Below are 18,346 nucleotides of genomic sequence, written 5' to 3'. Positions count from 1 at the left end.
GTGTTTCACAAAACTGCAATGGAAACATTTTTTCACGTCACAAGTCATGTGATTAACATCCAGATGTTACTACAGGTGGAAGAGATGAAGAAGACTACAGGAAGTAGTAGAAGGATGATGTTTTTTAATAGCTTATCGCATGAACAAACATTCTTGTGATTTTGATTGTGTTTCTTATTTAATGGGAACTCTGCAAATACAAAACTTATTTTTTCAACATTAACATAATATCTGCAAAAGTTTGGCGCACATTTGCAATGCAACCTCAGCCAGTGTCTCCTTACTCTCTCAAAATTCTTTCCAAGCCTGAGTTCTTGCTTTCACCACCCCTACAAGCTGCTGTTCCTTCTGGCCATTCAGAGCAACTGATGCTTTTCAAAGCCACTCATGAGTCCCCGGAGCCTCCAACAGGTTACTGGGCTCCTGCTGCCTCAGGCACCAATGACCTTAACGACATTTTGACAGCAAGAATTATTTGAAATGATGCCCATCATTATGGTATTACATATGTTATAAAACTATCAACGTAATTTTTAATTTGACATAGACTTCACAATATGCAATCTGCCGAGAACACAGTAAAAAGAAAAATAGACTTTGCACATCTATTACTTAAAAAGGTGCCTAGGGGAAGAATGGACCAGTCTCAGTCCTAGAAAGCAGTGAAACCAAACTCCCACACACTGTTAAACTCGCAATATTTAATATTCAACAGCCCTTCATAGAGCAAACACATTCAAATTTTTTACAGAGCAGATGCAGAAGTGACAAAGAAAAATTATTTGAGCGATCTATAGGCCCCAACAGGCACTCATAACAAAGGTAAAAACATTTGTGTGTGTGAGAAAGGAAACCGTACCGGGACAGTCCTTCAGGATTGATAAATGAGATGAATGGTTCTGATGCACAGTCAGAAACAATAGTGATGGAACGCTTACGGCAGAGACAAAAGGCGAGATTAAAACGGTGAATATATTAAACTTTCAGGGATACACCGACCACGCTTTCCCTGATCGATACTGATCTCTGGTTTGCCTCCAGGTCTGGTCTAGACCTGTGATGATCTTTTTGTTCCAGGACTAGAACACATAAAACCAGAGAATGTGTTGCAGTTTCTTTTGCAGAGGTAGTTCTGCAATAAAGCAGCTAGAATGATGTATCGGCTGATATTAGTCACTTTTTAACATATCAGTATCAGCCTGATTGATAAAACTGGCCCAGTTTATTAATGATCAGTATTCATTTCCATTTTGTTGCCGATTACGAAGGTAAATTGGAGGAGATTGGTCATGTGGTATTTGTTTGGTCATGTGACAGCTACTTTTCCATTGATCATATAATTGCGCGATTTGACATTTTGAAAATAAACATGCTGAATCTAAATACGCCAATTTTGAAAAACCTGTTCTTCAGTTAAAAAAATGCTTGACGATAGGATGAGGTGGGTTTTTTTAGTCACAGGATGCTGTTCAATTTTTGCTTGAACAAACGTATTCATGCATAACTCTAATAGGGTTTCCTACTTAATGGAAATGTTAAATTGAAAAATTGTGTTGTTTTGTTCAGCAGGACACCTACAGAGTTTTGCGCACATTTGTAATTGAAAAGCAGCTAATGAGTAAATGCAGCAAAGGAATGTGGGGAATTTCACTGAAGCAGAGCTGCGGCCTCCCCCCTTCCCCAAGTTGACCAAAGTGTAGTGAAATATATACAATACATATAAAGTATTGGATATCGACATCAGTTCAAATTATATCTGTATTCTCCAGGGACATTCTAGATCTGAAGACTGATCTATGTAAGGAAGATATTTTCTATGTAAAAAAAACCAACTACTTTCTTTAATATTACACACATCTGGGAAATTTATTCAATCTTTCTATTTTCTAACACATACTTGATTTATTGAACATAACTGTTTTAGACCTTTCTGCTTGTGTGGATTACTTGGATAGTTACTGACCTCTGATGTTGATGTCAAAAGCCCCATCTATCAGAAACATGTTGACAGAGAAAACTTGACATGTTGGGAGATTATTTTCCCTGGTGAATAAGAGCTGTACTGTCTGGGCTATAATAAGAACAGTGTAGGTCTGCTTCAGGGTCACATATACAGGTGTAGCTGTACAGCATTTTTTTGTTCTTGAATGTAATGATAATTAGCTGCAGCCATTTAAACATGTTTAGCACCACAGTAGGTGTGTCAACACTTCCACCTGTTGTTCAGAGTCTAAGATCAAACCCACCGTCTTGCGGGAAGCTTTGACGTTTGCAATTAGCTGCTGCATCGTCACCAACACCCCATCTAAAATACCATGTAAAATGGAGAAATGCTAAACAGGCAATCACTTTGAACAGTTCAGTAGCGCTGCGAATAGACACCCAGAGCTAATGACCCTGGCTCATAGTGTGTAATCTGCACACATTGTAACCCTCCATAATGAGCCCCAAGACACTCATGGTACAGCAACCGGGTAAATGCAAGAGAAAAATCAATGATTACAACCAGAACAGCTCGTAGAGCACAGTCATTTACATTTGGCGCGTGCTGCTAATGACTGGCGATACGCAAAATCGCCAGTAATTAGTCTGTTAGTATTAGGAATGTATATGTCCAGATGGGTGGCTGTGAGTGTTGAGATGTTTCCATTACCCTCTTCAGCAAAAACTATCAAACATGATTGAATCTTCCATCCTGGATTTAAAAAAGGAAAAAAAAAAAAATCAAACCAGCTGAGATGTAAATTCTTTGAATTCCAAAGAAGAGTGGATGGAGAAACCCTTTGATCCTGAAGATTTTTAAAAAAAATAATAAAATAAAAGACAGTTCTTGCATTTGGTAGAGAGACAGATCTTCACGCTGACATTAAGAAACCATAAAATGAATGTTTTTCACCATTACCTGATCGCAGTCTTTTCAGTTTTTTTCATAAACACGCCATCAGGAATTAGACTCCTCACATATATATTTTTTACCTTTTACTCAGTATATCTGCAAAGCCAAATTAAAATGAAGAAACTTACTTTTGATTTAATGGGTTTTCGGTTCGGCCTTTATGGCAATAACTTAGAAATTAGAAAGCAGGCTGCGCACGTCTGATATCCCTGCTGTATCCGGGCCGAGCCTAGCCACATGCACTTCCAGAACTGATTGCACAATTGAATTGAAGAAAGTAATTATTCATAGGCGTTGTAGAGGCCGATTAGGATGTGTGCGGTGCGCTCCTAAAGACCAGTGCCAAGTCTGATTTGTTTCAAGGACTACGCAGAAAAAGGACATTAGACTGCAAAAGGAAACAGAAAAGTTATGATGGTTATATGGAGTCTAGAGGATTGCTGTGTGTGGGGGTGGGATGCATTTTCACTAGTTTGGCATCATTTTATAGGGTAAGACTTTTCACAAGTATCTATGAAAATTATAATGATTATTCTTCTAATGATCAATGTATCGTAGGACTTTGTGTTCAACTTTTCCCTTTAAAATCTGGTAGAAACTGATTTTAAGACAAAAGCCTCAGTAGAAAATGTAGCAGGTGTCAGGAAGTCAAATTTAAGACTGTTTATATGCCACCTTTAATCAAATTTAAGGCTGACAAATCTATAAATATTGGAAATGGTTGGTATATCTTGCCCCATTACAATAAAGCATAGTAAAAACTGTAAAATTTAACCGTGGCTCTTGGCAGTAGTTTTGCGTTTCTGACACCGCATGTGGTTCTCTACAGTCTTGACCCCCATAGTGCCTAGTGTAAAAGTTATTTTAAGCATGCCACTTAAACATTAAACATGTCTGGACTAGATTTGTATGAGTTTGCAACAGACATAAGCAACAGCTAAATTGTGATAAATTTGCAGTTATCCATGACAGACGCAGAAAAGATAGATGGCTAGCAAGGATATATTAGCAGCTAGTTAGCGGTAGCCTCAACCGCCTCCAGTCACGGAATTCAAGGATGATGTCAGCGTGTGACTCAACTTGACAAAAATATAAAAAAAAAATTAGAAAAAAATATATAAATGAATAAAAAAAAATGCATATACCAGAATATACAAAAGTAAATAGTCCTGGCACAACAACATTTAAGACTTGGGATCAACATATTTAGGACCATTTAACAATTTTTATGAATCTAAGACATGCTAAGGCCTTAATTTTAGATACAAGAATTTAAGACTTTTTCAAACCTTTTAAGGATGCGCGGAGAGCCTGGATCCTGTACCTCGTCAAATGTCCATCGAGCCCACCTGACCGTCCGTACATACATGGGTTGAGAAGGTAAGCTCGGACATTCTTCTCCTCAGTGACACTCTCCAGCTCATTTAGAGAGATCTCAAGCGGTTCCCATGCATGTTCTGGGTTTGCCTCTGGCTCTCCTCCCAATGGATTGTGCCAGAAAATTTCAAAAGGCTGGCGGCATCTTGATCAGATGTCCTAAACACCCTGAACCATCTTGGGTATAGTTCCACCTCAAACTCTGCCTGGATTGAGCTCTTCACCCTGCATCTAAGGCTGTCAGTTCCTAAAGAGGAAAATCATTGAAGCCGCTTGTATTCACGACTTATTCATGGCCACAGGTGTTGACAGAGATTTGCTGTTTGGCTCAGTCTTTGATGTATTTGGGGAATAACGCCCCAAATACAGCAGTCTAATGACTCATAAGCAAGACTCCAAGACATTCGAGTTCCTTCACCAATCCAGAGGGAGCAATCTAGCCTTTTCCGATTGAGAACCACGACTCGAAACGTAAAAGAGGCGACTCTCAGCCTGGCTGGATCAAACTCGGCTATGATATTTAAAAGGGAACACTGTGAACGTCTATTCCTCAACACGAGCGACTGGGTTTGAATATTGTATTGGCAAACAAAAATACCAATTACTTCTGGCTTATAATAATAATAAAAAATAAATAAAACGGAAGATATGAACGGTACAGAGGCTTACACAGGGAGGTGATGAAAAACAGAATATTTAGTGCTCAGTACACCCACAACTAAAACTCCACTCCACCTTTGGCACTTTTTTCCCCCAGGTAACAAAAGTACATATTACTGAAATAATTGAAAAGTGGTGAAAGTATAACCAACTGTTATTATTCTTAGAGGGAGCAGTACTTGTGAGATTTAATTCACACTGACAAATTCAGAGGAAATGTTTTCCAGAAATGTAGAAAAATGCTGAATTTCTGTTTAAACCCAACACTGTTTAAAAGCAACAATCATAGTGTTTTAATGTTTCTCAGTAGTTAAATCTGCTTTCAATTGGTTGGCATGGACGAATAAGCAAGAGCTAGTTTTTCTCCAGGTGAATTGGCAGCTATCCTCGCTAGCATTAGCCTGCCAGGTTCCAAATCTTACAAGGAGCTAAAGTGCGAAAATATAGTAAGTGAAAATAGCAAATACTTCAAACGCACTTACATTTAGTGTGTTTTTTTTTTTCCATCATTTTATATCTTATTTTGGTCAATAACCTTAGTTTGAGTAATCAGCAACATTTTACTACTTAGCATAATAAGCTTTAAAAGAAGGACTAGAAGAAAACAAGCTTGGAGTCCAAACCCAAAACTTGCTGTCTAACAACAAATTAGAAAGCATCTTAGAAATGTTTCATAAACTGTAAGATACAAGCAAGGCAAGTTTATTTCTTAGTGTTCAGTTTTTATGCTAAAGTAAGCCCTTCTCATCCTTACACCAGCTCAGCATTAAGAAAAAGGTTAAGGTCAGCTGTCTCATAAAATAAATCACGTCTTATTTTCATCATAGCAAGATACATAAATCAAATTAAATACCAAAATGAATTCATAGCCTCATTAAAACATCATACAATGCGATAATAGAGCTTAACGATAAAGCACTTAAACCTTTTTGTTGTCTGAATAAACTGCTCATTAGGAAGCTGATTTTTAGGTTTAGCTTGTTTCAGGTATTCTAAGTGAAGAGAAGAACCGTTGAGCAAAAACAGTATTTGCATTATTTTTTGCTCATTATTCCTGAGATGGCCCTCAGGACAAAATTAAACTGGACTCTGTAACTGTGTCCAGTCAAGGAGAAACTTTCACTGAGCAGAACTGCTGCTTTCCACATCATGTTTGATTAATGGAGTGTTATTAAAACTGGTTGCAGTGGGGTATTAGCGGAAGTAATAATTGGCTTGTTTATTGTGATTAGGCTGTGAAAGCCAGTTCTGGTTTTCCGTCTCTGTTAACCTGCTATGAAACTCGGCAAATTATAGAGTTGTGCAAGATATTTGCTGCCCATTTTCTCTTTTGTCACTGCTAACATATCCCTGCTAGGCAGCTGGCTTTTTTCTGTCTTCAGTGGGTACATGCAAATTTGTCGCATTAACCCAGAACTGAACGAAGTTCATACATTTCTGTGCAGATACAAGTCTTAAATTCCATTCATGATGGTCTTAAAACGTCTTAAATTTGAGTTTGTGAAACCTGGGAAAAGGTCATCTACAGCTGGCGTTGTGTGAAAAAGATCTTCCTGTTAAATTATAAATTAACTGACCTGGATTAAATTTGGAGAAAATACAAACCGGTAGTAAGTCTTCCCAGAAGCAGGGACGAGGGGGGAGCAACCAAAATTACTCCAAAAGTGCATCAACCACTCATCTGGGAGGCAACAAAAAAGACCCAGAACAACATCCAACCACTGCAGGTCTCACTTGTCTTAATGTCAATTGACTGATGAAACAAAGGTGGAACATTTTGGAAGGTGTGTAATCTGTATCAGTCAGTCAAAATCAAGTTTTATTTGTGTATCACACTTCAGCAGCAAGGCAGTTCAAAGTGCTTTATATCATTAAAATACAAAAATATAATTGAAACATTACATTTTGCTGTACCACATGTGGTTGTAACGTACATGGTACAACACAAAATTTAAGAGAAAGAATATATCAATCGTCAATCATGGCAGTGTGATGGTCTGGGACTGGTTTGCTATTCTGAGAACTGGACAACGTGATGAACTGATAGAATCATGAATGTCGATCTAAACCAGAAAATGCTAAATAAGAATTTCTGACCAACAGTTTGTAAACTTGACCTAAAGCACATTTGGTTTCCTAAAATTTCCTAAAAAATGTTCTATGCGATTATAATTATGAACCCTAAAAAGAAAAGCGGGTCAAAATTCCTCCAATGTGAAAGAGCAATTGCAAATTTCAGGACTAATAGACGGTACTTTCCCTCTGCAGGAGTGACACAACGAGTCCTTCGGTTTAGGAGACGATCTCTATAGGTAGGGATGGAAAGCTTTTATCTCACCTACTGAATTTAATCAGGCTTGCTTTGTCTGATTAAAAATGTTGTTTTGTGATCTGAAACATCTAGACATGACAAAATACGAAATTTAGAAAGTGGCAAATGTTTTGTCACTAAACTGTAGACTAAATTGATTCTGGCTGATTTTGAACTGGCTGTCAAATGCAGAACACAATAAAAGTATTATTTAGGTTTTCTTAAGAGTGCAGTGAACATACTGTGGATTACATCAGGCGACAGGCTAAAACACAAGCTCAGAGTCTGAGCTCCACAGACAAACAGCCAACAAATCAGACAAATCCACACCATCCTCCGCTCCGCTGTTTGCTGACAGACTCTGCCATCATAACACTGTGAGGAAGCAATGTACAGATTTGTTTCCATTCAGCCCACCCATCAAGAAACGGTGCTGATCGCAAGTCTGATTTACATGTTCAACTCCCTATCGTGATGAAAGAACAATAAAGAGACGTCACATTTTGGGAATCGGTTTCGGGATACAGAAAGACAAAAACCTTTTTGTTCTGCAGCAGCACAGAGATGCATGGCGCAGTTTATCAGAGATTTTCCCCTTGTCATCCTCACTCCTGTCTGGCTCTCTGACCGGCCAATGGATTGTGATATCCAGGGAATCAAGATTTACTATGGCCACGGGTGAATAATAATAATAAAAATAAAAAAAGCGACCTAAGATCTAATAATACGTGGGCGAGTCAAGTCTCTATTCAGCTGGAGCTCCTGGTGTGGGTTTTCCAATTCAGCGTGTAAACAAGCTGCGCCATCTCTTGATTAAATCGCTTCCTCAGCACAGCTTCCAGCGAGGCTCTCCAAATGCAACTGCATTTCACCAACTTCTGCGAAAACCTTAAGCTAGAACTGCTTTTAAATGTTATTTGTCCCCGTCTAAAATTCCAACTAATGTCATTACTTTTTTTTTCTTTTCCCCCTTTAGCTTTGAACAGATTGAATTAAAAAGCTGCCAGCTACAGGTTATTCCACAGGTTTAAAGTCGTTTTAAGACACAGCGCAAGTAAACAAACCTTGGGAGGCTGAACAGGGTGTCACTGAGCTGTCATCTCTGATCCCCTGGGTCGTTAGAAAACTGCAGCAGAGGAGGAGTGCGCCTGTCCTGGTGTGTGTGTGAGTATTAAAAGATTACACTAATTTCTATGGAACCTTTCATTACATTGACTTCAAAAGGCTAGCTCTAAACCTGAAACAGCTTCGGTTCACCTCCTCGATTGAAGCCAACTTGTCCAGGATGCTGCAGTATGAACCATTGTTCAAACTTTGACTCATCGTCTCCCAAAGTCTCTCTGCTCTTCTACTTACTTTAGCTGGGCAGCAAAATTGTGAACTTGTCTAGAAAAACAAACTATGTGCCTCAAAGCATTAAGCTAGTCCAGTTAAGCTAGCTCATACAGTCTGCAGCCCAGCGCGCTATTCATTGTAATCTAAGTACCTTATAATTGATCAGTAGATTTATTGCCAAATTTCCATTATAACACTGCATAAAAATATAAATACATAATCATTACAATATCAAGGTGTGAAATATCAATGCAAAGGATCTTCAGCATTCACAGGGTTAGGGACCACAGAAGCCTGCTAATAGCCAACATCCACAAAATTGTGTCCCCCTAAAAATACCTACAAACACTTGTTACTAATTCAAACACCAAGTATACCTTAAAATGCATTAATACACAAACTGTATTCGAACTATTGAAAAGCCCAACGTCTACAATCTTCCTCATCTTTACAGCAATATTGCCAAAGCATTAATCTTTTTATTTTAATTTATTTTTTTCTAGCCTATTTCATCTTTGGCAAAAATAAAAAAGGGGCTTTTTTGTTGCCAAAATCACTTTAGACAAAAAATTATTTGAGCCATTATGGAAGGTGACAATATGCAGGGAGATGCTGACAGACGGAGATACTACATGCTGCTGATGTGAATGCTGATGGTTTCTCTCTGTTTGACAAAAGGACAAAAAATTGGTTTAAGTTTTTTCTTCTCCCTCAAAATTAAGTCCTAATTGTGTGAATTGATCCATAGAAAATGTTCTTATTCCTGACATCTAAGGCTCAAACTGATTTTTAATTCGGCTTCTATCTCAAATATAATCAACAAATGATGTGCAGCTTAGAAGTTTGTCTTTTAAACAGTCATTCATGTAACAATTAGTCTGAATTCCCATTGTCTATCCAGTCACTTATCTAAAACCTCTTAGCCTTTCTGTGTTTTCTGTCAAACACTGACCCCAAAAAGAATATCACCTTTTTGCCACTTTTATGCAACAAAAATTGTTTAAAGAGGCTCATACAGTCTGCAGCCCAGCGCGCCTCTCTGTCACTTCTTTGTCCTTTTCCTCTTTGTGTTTCTCCCATTTTGCTGCATTTCGTCTTTTGAGAGGGCGTCCCTGCGTGAGGCCGTCGGTTTTGCCGGCAGCGCTTGTCGAGTTGAAGGCATGAGCCAGGTGGTACACAGCTTCGACTGCCAATTAGAGCAGTGACCATGTGAGAAGCGGCCCGAGATAACTTCTAATTACCAATGGACCTCGGAGGCATAACAATTAGCCTCACCTTTAAATAAACCCAACAAGAGGAAACTCATAAAGCCCGCTGCCAAAGTCTGTTTTCCCCCCCGTTTCAGTTTGCAAATATAACCCTGCAGAGAACCTTACATGGCCTTGCTGAGTGTCTGAAGTGGTGCTCATACGATATTGAGTCCCTATTTGAGTACATTTATTTTCTTCCCCTGACAAGGTCACTGAGACTGCCAGCCTGTCAAGATCACAGTGATGAAAATAACTAGCGTGGAAGACGTTTTGCAGTCATGAAGACACTGAAGGAAAGAGCAACGCACTCAGTTCAGAGTGCAGAGCCCTGTGAAAGTATTCACACCCCATGTGTCACGTCACAACCACAAATGACAGGATTATGTTTGATGCTCCAACACAAAGTAGTGTGCATTGGTGAAGAGGAAGAAAAATGAAAACTTATACAAAGAAAGAACATTAAAAAAAACATGCAGTTTGTGTTCTCAGCCCACTTTACTCCAACACCCCTAAATAACAACCAGAGAACCAATCATATAAATGGCTTTGTGGTGACAAACTTTGTACTTCGGACTTATTTACTGGAAAAATTAACTTATGAAAAGGTTGTTTTTATCATCTTGATCTTTGGTTGAAATGTGTTCATAGATGACAGATGCAAAACCAGACATATCAGACTTCATCTTTTTATGTACGCTAATGCTTGATTTGGAAAGTTCTCCAAGTGTAAATTTGTGCAAGTGACTAGCTGTAAAAAAATATAGGCGAAGTATGAGCTTGTTTCTTCATTCTTATCTTTTCTCAATGGTTTAAGCTTTGTTGACCCTTGAATAAAATATCTTAAAGACAAATGCGCATTTCTCTGTATAACTGATTCAATGGTACTACCTTTCAATAAGAGGATTTCCACGACAGCTTCATACAGACCACAGAACATGGCGGACCCTTTGAAGCCAGGTTAGGTTATAAAACAATATACCAAGCTTGTTCAGATGGTCATCTGAAAATGGAAAGAATATTTTGAGAAGTGCTAACCTAACAAGACATGTCAAACTCTAATTCATTTGCCCATGAAGTCCATTTCATTTGTGGCGGCATGAATGCGCAATCAAACTCTGATCCGAACCAAAACAAGATAACTCTGGTCCACATAAAAGCTTGGGTCTCTGTCTGGCTCAGTTTAGATGCATTTTTGAACTCAAAGCAGATCAGAAACCACTCCAAAAGCAGAAAGCGGACTACAGCGCAGAGCATTCTGCTTAAATGCAACCAAAACAAATGCAAGAACCTAGTGCTAGTGGGAGACAATGGCTCGTCCTGAGTCCATTGCTGACGAAAGATAAAAGCTAATTTTTGCAACAGCTAAAATCTGATGCCACTCCATTTTTGTTTATATCTTGTGAAGAAGGTAATTGTGCTCAGTGTCTTCTTCTATGGTTTTCATGTTTCCCTTCAGTGATACTATGGGCAGCGTCACCACAAGTGAGAGAGTAAACGGGTTTCTTAAAGGGTTTGTTTCATTTGACAGTCCAGTGTGAAAGTCAACTGCACTACCTGAAAACGTAAAATGTTGCAACTTTTGTCCCCAAATGAACAGACGCCTAAACAAACGTGAAAAATCAGAGAATCAACCAAGACTTCCACACTTACTTAATTTACTAAAGATTGACCATCCACATGAAAGGAAATCAAGTTAGGACAATTATTAGTCACGCATTTCTACATGGAAGAATCTTGAGAAAAACGCCAATGTTCAAAGACATAAGAAGTCTCGTTAGCAATTTTAAAACAAGTCATCTAGGAAACTAAGCAAATGAGAACAAAATTGAGCTTTTTGACATGGAGGATTAGTTTTGCCAAAAACTAACCAGATTCCCACACCGATTCCACCATTAATTCTGGTAGCATCGTGTTGAGGGTTTTCTTTCCTTCAGTAAGAAGAGGGTTGTAGGTCAGAGTCAGACGGGGTGATGGACTGACATAAAACAGAGTAATCCTGGAAGACAACCTGTTACAGAAACTACAAAGATCGTGAGAATAGGGTGGACATTCATATTCTAGCACAATGTCTATAAACATGGAGCCAGAGCTACAATGGAACAATTTAAAGAATAAAATACAAGATTTTGATTGAAGATCATGTTTGCACCTTTTTCATTTGTGTCATTGCATTGCAAAACATCTGTAAATACTTTTAGGTACTGCAAGTGTCTTGGCCAAATAATAATCAGGACAGCAAATTAACAACTTGCTCAACAAAGATCTAATCAAAATTCAGATCAAGAGGAAAAGAATATCTCTGGTTGTGGTGCCAAGAGGGGTACAACATTTTTTATTTTTTTTTTTTTTTTTTTTTTTTACATACGGCAGAAGCTGGCAGATGTCATGCTCTGCTCCACAAAAAGGTACCTGCCAATAAGCATCACCATACGAGCCACCACTGCCGCCAATAAAACGCCACGCTTTAATCTGGCGAGCCTAATTGCAGGACTGACGAGTCGACTCAACGCAGCTGATTGCACTCGGGAAAGATCAAGGCGGCAATCGTGGGGATTCTCGACAGGCGGAGGACGACGGACTTTAATTGTCATTTAGCAATCATCTGTGATAACTTCACGACTGAGGGAAAACGTGACCGAGGACGTTTTTCTTTTCTTGTGAATGCTCACACGTAGGAAATGCCATGCATTCCCCGCAGAGCTTGTGCAGTCTGCTCAGGTTTTCAGAAAGGGTAAAAAAAAAAAAAAAGAAAGACTATTGCTGAGGTGTTTCTTGGAAAACAGCCAGGACTGTTAAGTGGAAACAGAGGGCAAATCAAAAAGAAAGAGAGATGTCCAAAGGGAATACTCTGAAGGAAGAAAAGACGGTTTGTGACTGAGCCAAGAGGCCCCAGCGCAGGACAACTATTGGTGAAATATACTTGTACAAGGTGCAGAGGCTTCCCGACCACCAAACCCCCCCCGGAGTCTAGAAACATTTTTCTGCTGCAGCCTCGGTCGAAGACCTACAACTGTAAAGCAGCACACTTAAAAGGCTGATTGGGTGTGTGGTGAGCCATGGGGATTCCTCTGTCTGAGACTGAACGGCAGAACTGAATAACTGATTACAGCAAAGCCAGCGCTGACTTGGACTCAACCTTCACGCTACGGCAGCCGAGGACCAAAGGAAGATACCTTACAGGAAAGCTCTTAAAGCAGGAAGTCGGATCGTTATGAGAAACCCACGGAAACTTTGGAATGAGCCGTTGGGCACTCGTGTGTGGAATACTTTCCGTTCAGCACAGGCGCTTTGAAGTGGAAACGCCGGCATCACCGCTAGAGCGGTTTCATCAGGCCTTGCCTAGCAATGCGTCTTCATCTGGCTGGCAGCTGGTGGAAGTTGCCATGATTCACTGTGACGTGTGGTAAAAGAGCTTGAGAAAAGGACTGCCATTCAGAGGAATTACATTCCCCTCTGGATTGAAATCTTTGGAGCACTCGGGAAAGACAGGTCTAAGTCTGGCTGAGGCGGCAATTATCAGCAAAGCCTTCCTCTTAAAATAGTTTCCCCCGTCGCATGTCATGTAACCAATTGCGATTGCTAATAGAGAAAAAAAATATCCATCCAAAATTTGGTTCCATCAGTTGTAGCATCCATAGAGATCTCCCTATAGTTCACAGTCACATTTACAAATGTGAAATTTTAGCACCAAATATGCAATTGTAAAACTCGTGTTCATTTTGGCTAGATGTCCATTCTTTACTCCATAGCTCTACCAATGTTAAGTTCTCAGCCTTAGAAGTCCAGACTTTAGCAAAAAACAAAAACCTTGTCAAAGAGTACAATTATATGAATCCCATATACAGACTCATAGATGAAGCAGCAAAAATTCAGTTGTAAAGACAGTAAATACACAAGATGTGCCAATTAGAGATGTCACAATACTTAATTTTCAAACTTGATATTGATACTAAAAAATAAACTTGACACCGTTTTTGATATCACAGTCACATTTCGAAGGCACATGCTCTCTTTTTTAGGCAAGAGAAAAAAATATATAATTAATCTCAATATCCAGAAAACTTGGTGCTGAGGGTTCGAGGGCAGTCCAGCTGCGGCCCATTTTCGTGTTGTGATAAATATTAAGTTACAAAAATTTGGGGTTGCACATGATAATTCCAACATAATCATGTGCAAGACCAATGGACAGGTGTAGGGACTGTGCCCAGTTTAATGCATTAACTATAAACCTAGCTGAATCTGTTATTGCTATCACTGTTACTGTTGTATTAAAAACCCTATAAACAAACGATGCTCAGCCTGGTGGGGGGGTGGCAAGAAAAGTCTGGTTACCCACCATGCTTATAACATATGACAATGTTTTAGCTTTATTAATTAGGGCAAAACCAATGGGTAAGGCATAATTAAGGCATCATTAATAAAAAATATATAATTTGAAGATGTGGCTTCTCTGTTTGGCACAACATTTGATAACAGTTAGTGTAAGGGTTAATGTTGAGAACTGTACAGTATTAATTAGTTAAGCTATACATTTGTCCCTCATGTACAGTATATATCATTCTGTGTTTATATATTTTTCAATCCTAATTTGAATATGAATGCTTCAATTAACCTTTAACTTGCCTGATTTTCTTCAACTGTGGAACGATAGATAATTTTATTATACTCTACTCTCCTTCATGAAAGTGTGTACCTTTGAGTCAGTTGTGCAATTGTTTTACTTTGTTATAGCCGCTTTACTTTAGTGTGTGCTACCATTTATCTGTACTTAAAACGTAACACTGAGGCAAAAATAAAAGACCCTTCTATAATAAAATAGAAACATAAGCTTCCTTTATAAAAGTCTGAAAAAGACGAAATACAAAAATTTGGGTAAAAGTGAATGTGTCATCTGATCAATTTGATGCAAATTAATATCTTTAAGTAGTTCCTTTTAATAATAATAGTAAATTGAGATAATTATTTTTGATGACCCGGGTGCTGACTATATTAGTTTCTAGCTATAAAGCAAAATAATGGTTGTACAAGTTGAATTTTGCGTCAGTCTTAAACGAGGGGCAGTGGTAGTAGGAAAGCCCCCCAAATCAAATTCTGCTTAAGAGCCTGTACAACTCTGCCCCCCGGCTGCTCTAAACGCTGCAGCTCAGCTACCCAAGGTCATCCCATCCAGTCAGATTAAAGAACTGATGAGCCAGGGCCTCTGCGCCTTTATTCCACCAGCTTGTTCATAAAAGAAAAAAACACACACAAAAAACTAGGCAACAAGCTGCAGACGCCTTCATTAGGAAATGACATCTCTGGGATCACAACAAAACTCCAAGCCCATAAACTTGGAATTTATCAACACATGGGACACTGCAGGCCATGAAAGCAAGACTGATTAATGTTTACGACATATTAAGAGAATATATCAAAGGAAATCTTTTTGTTGCTCTTAATGAGCCTGCTGCCAGGGGACTATCCAGCTCCTGTAAAGTGTTTAGTGCAGAGATATCTCTCTTCTGAGCTCGCAGTGTGCTGTATATTCAACAGTTACACAAAATCCCATGCAGTTTGGAACTGGGTAAGCATTTTCCAGGTCTATACAAGTAAGAAGGAAAATGTAGAAAAATCTGCATTTCCAGATGCATTTCCTATAAATTTCTCAATTTTTCTACCATCAATCCATCATTTTTTTGCATATCTGAGATCACATCAAGAAGGTAACAGGTGCAGGAAGGAAACTCAGGACGCATTCACACCAGCTCCGATTAGTCCGCCTTAATCAAACTCAAGTTTGGTGGTCTTGAAAGTCTGGCTCATTTGGGGAGATGTAAATGCACAATCAAAACTCTGCGGACCAAATAAGCGAACTCTGTTCCTTCTACAAACCAAGGTTCGGTTGAAGTGAATTCTGGTGCGATTTGAATGCACATGTGAATTTGGAGGGGTCTCCAGAAGCAGGAACTACAGGGTGGGCCATTCAGGTAAAATACAACCAAAACAAACTTGTGGGAGTAGTACTAGCAGGAGAATTAGCTTTTGGTGTTTTACCAAAGACAAGAGAGATCCTTCAATTGCTAAAATGTGACGTCACTCCATTCCTCTCATTTACATTTTGTGAAGGAGGAAGTTCTGCCCAGTGTCTTCTTCTGAGGTTTTTATTTTGTTTCCTTCAATTATTCTTGGTGCAGCGCTACCACAGAAGAAGCAGGCTGGTGGGAACAGGCTTTTCAATGTGGCATGTACACAGAAAAACTCTAAGGTCCAAGACATCCTGATCACATGACCAAACCACCACAACTAATTTCTTGGATGATTACTTTTTACCTTCACCTGATGCTGAAGAACTGCTGCTCATATTCGAGTACAATTTTTGGGTTCTCTACCCACCTCTGCATCTAACAGAAGAAATGCATTAGCATCAATTTATTCATCCACCCGTTTGTCCCTCTATTATTCCATCAGTATGTCCATTCATCCATCCAATAGTCCATTATCTATCCTGTCATCCATCCCACCTTCCTTCCTTTTTATCTTCTAGTTTTTGATATTTCTAGCCATCTTAACATAAAGCCTGAACAATTTAGATTCCAACAGTAAACTTTTGCATTTGTGTTTTGACATCGAGCATAAAAGGTTCGAGACAAATGTCAACTTGAGAATGGGGAAAAAAATTTAATTGATAGAGGCATGTGATGCTGCATATTTTGATATCAATCCGATACCAAGAGGTATTGCAGATACTGATAATTATTTAAGCATATCTCATCAAACATCTAGGACACAATTTAGATAAAGTTTATAGATATCTACAAAATATTTGACATATTTCCATGATAAACAGATATTAAAAAAAAAAACTAATTTGTGTGCATTGTTTTCCAAATAAACAAATGGTTTTTTTAAAATTATGATTTATGAACGAATCAAAATCTTTTTTACGGTAGTGATAAGAAACTACAATGAAAAAATAATTTTAAAAAATTCAAGAGGAAACATGAAATTTAAGTCTCATGTTAGTATCGATCAGATACCAACTTGGTATCGATATTAGCAATATTTTGGAGCCACCCACCTCTAATTTTTGATGTGGAAAGCGTGTAGGTAAACCGGAATTATTATCTTTTCTTCAAAATAACTTCATGTGCCTATAAGTATAGGAGTAATTAAAATAATAAGCACATGCTCAATGCAGGCTAAATACAGGTGATAAAAAAGCACGAGGCAAACATGCAGACAGGAAGGCAGCTCCCGCACTGGGTGTTTAAAATTGCTCATCTGCCCAGATCAGTCAGGAAAGTTACAGTTCAACACCTGGTCATCCTCACTAAGACTTTAATCCCGCGTGTTCACCTCTCAGTTTAACGCAGCCAGCTTAGAAACTATAATTAGAAAAGAAGGTGATGCTACAAAGTGTCAAAGCACGCGTTCTGGTTTCGGTACTGACCTGAAGTCGCTCCGGAGCGGCGCGCGGTGTCCCGGTACTTGTCGGTGCGCCGTAGCCGCCGGAGGCTCCGCGTGGAGCGGACTGGAGGGGCGAGTCAGCCCCGCCGCGAGAGCTCCGAGCGAGAGCACGCGCTCCGAACTGCCTGTTTGAATGCAAGTTCACTCTCCGCGAGGCAGAAGCAGAAGCAGGCTGCGCCTCCTGTCCTGTTATCCGCGAAGGTGGAGGACGGCAGAGAGCGGTGAAGTGCGGGGCTGCTGTTCCCTCCGCTCCCAGGCACTGAGAGGCGGGCGGGTTAGTTCCTGAAGGCTGACCATGAGGGGCACAACGCCGCTACGCCCCTCAGTATCCTCACCATTCACTCACATCTGATCATTCAGTCAGAAATCCTCCTATTTATCACTACCCAGGTCATTAAAAACAAACCCACCCGGTCTACATCACCCGCAGTTGATTTCTATCTGTATTTGCTTCATTGGTGATACTTTAGTGACAGTAACCTAAAGAATAAACTGTCTTTATTTGCAGTGCCCTCCCACCTTCCACCTTCACGCTATCGCTGCAGCTGTTTTCCATCAGTGCAGCTGACTAATAGGATAACAGAAGTGACTGGCGGATTAAAGGCAGCCGGTCTAAGCAGGGTAAACTCCACCAAGCTAATGACACTCAGTCATAGCAGCCCGAGGCCCTGCAGGAGACGGACCTGTTGGGCTGGCCAGTGCCACCAGCAATGCCAATTTTATTTAATTTTTGTTCCTTTATGTCCTGAAGCTATGAGGGGAAAACTTATTTTTCTGAATGGGTGCTACTGCTGCTGAATTAGTCATATCAGATTTGATCTGTCTGGAGTGTAAAACTTGCACCTTCAAGGTTTCAGTGGAGAATACCTGAGATGTTTTTTAATGAAAACCCGAGACGTGTGGTTTGTCAAGGTGGGCATTGCCCAAGAACTTTTTCCACTTTTTTGAAAGCCATAAACCTTACTGTATTTACTGGAATTTTATTTTAAAATTCTGAAGATGGCTAAAAATAAATAAATAAAAAAAATCTGAAAAGTGTGGCGTGCATTTATTTTCAACCTCTATAAACTG

The 18,346-nt window shown here is 39.4% G+C and overlaps 1 protein-coding gene across 1 annotated transcript in view; it reads right to left on the bottom strand.

The window, feature by feature from the left end:
* The window catches only part of LOC106924718 (CMP-N-acetylneuraminate-beta-galactosamide-alpha-2,3-sialyltransferase 1-like), an 84,787-nt gene extending 67,286 nt beyond the window's left edge, over nt 1-17,501 (bottom strand). Inside the window, exon 1 of the mRNA XM_088010091.1 lies at nt 17,259-17,501. The gene's annotated coding sequence lies outside the window, so the exon portion shown is untranslated. The remainder of the gene's footprint in view (nt 1-17,258) is intronic.
* Nucleotides 17,502-18,346: the final 845 nt, after the last annotated feature.

Source organism: Poecilia mexicana, unplaced genomic scaffold (genome assembly GCF_051168715.1).
Source record: "Poecilia mexicana isolate PSO_F unplaced genomic scaffold, ASM5116871v1 scaffold_11, whole genome shotgun sequence".
NCBI lineage: Eukaryota > Metazoa > Chordata > Actinopteri > Cyprinodontiformes > Poeciliidae > Poecilia > Poecilia mexicana.
This window is presented reverse-complemented; position numbering and strand designations above follow the sequence as displayed.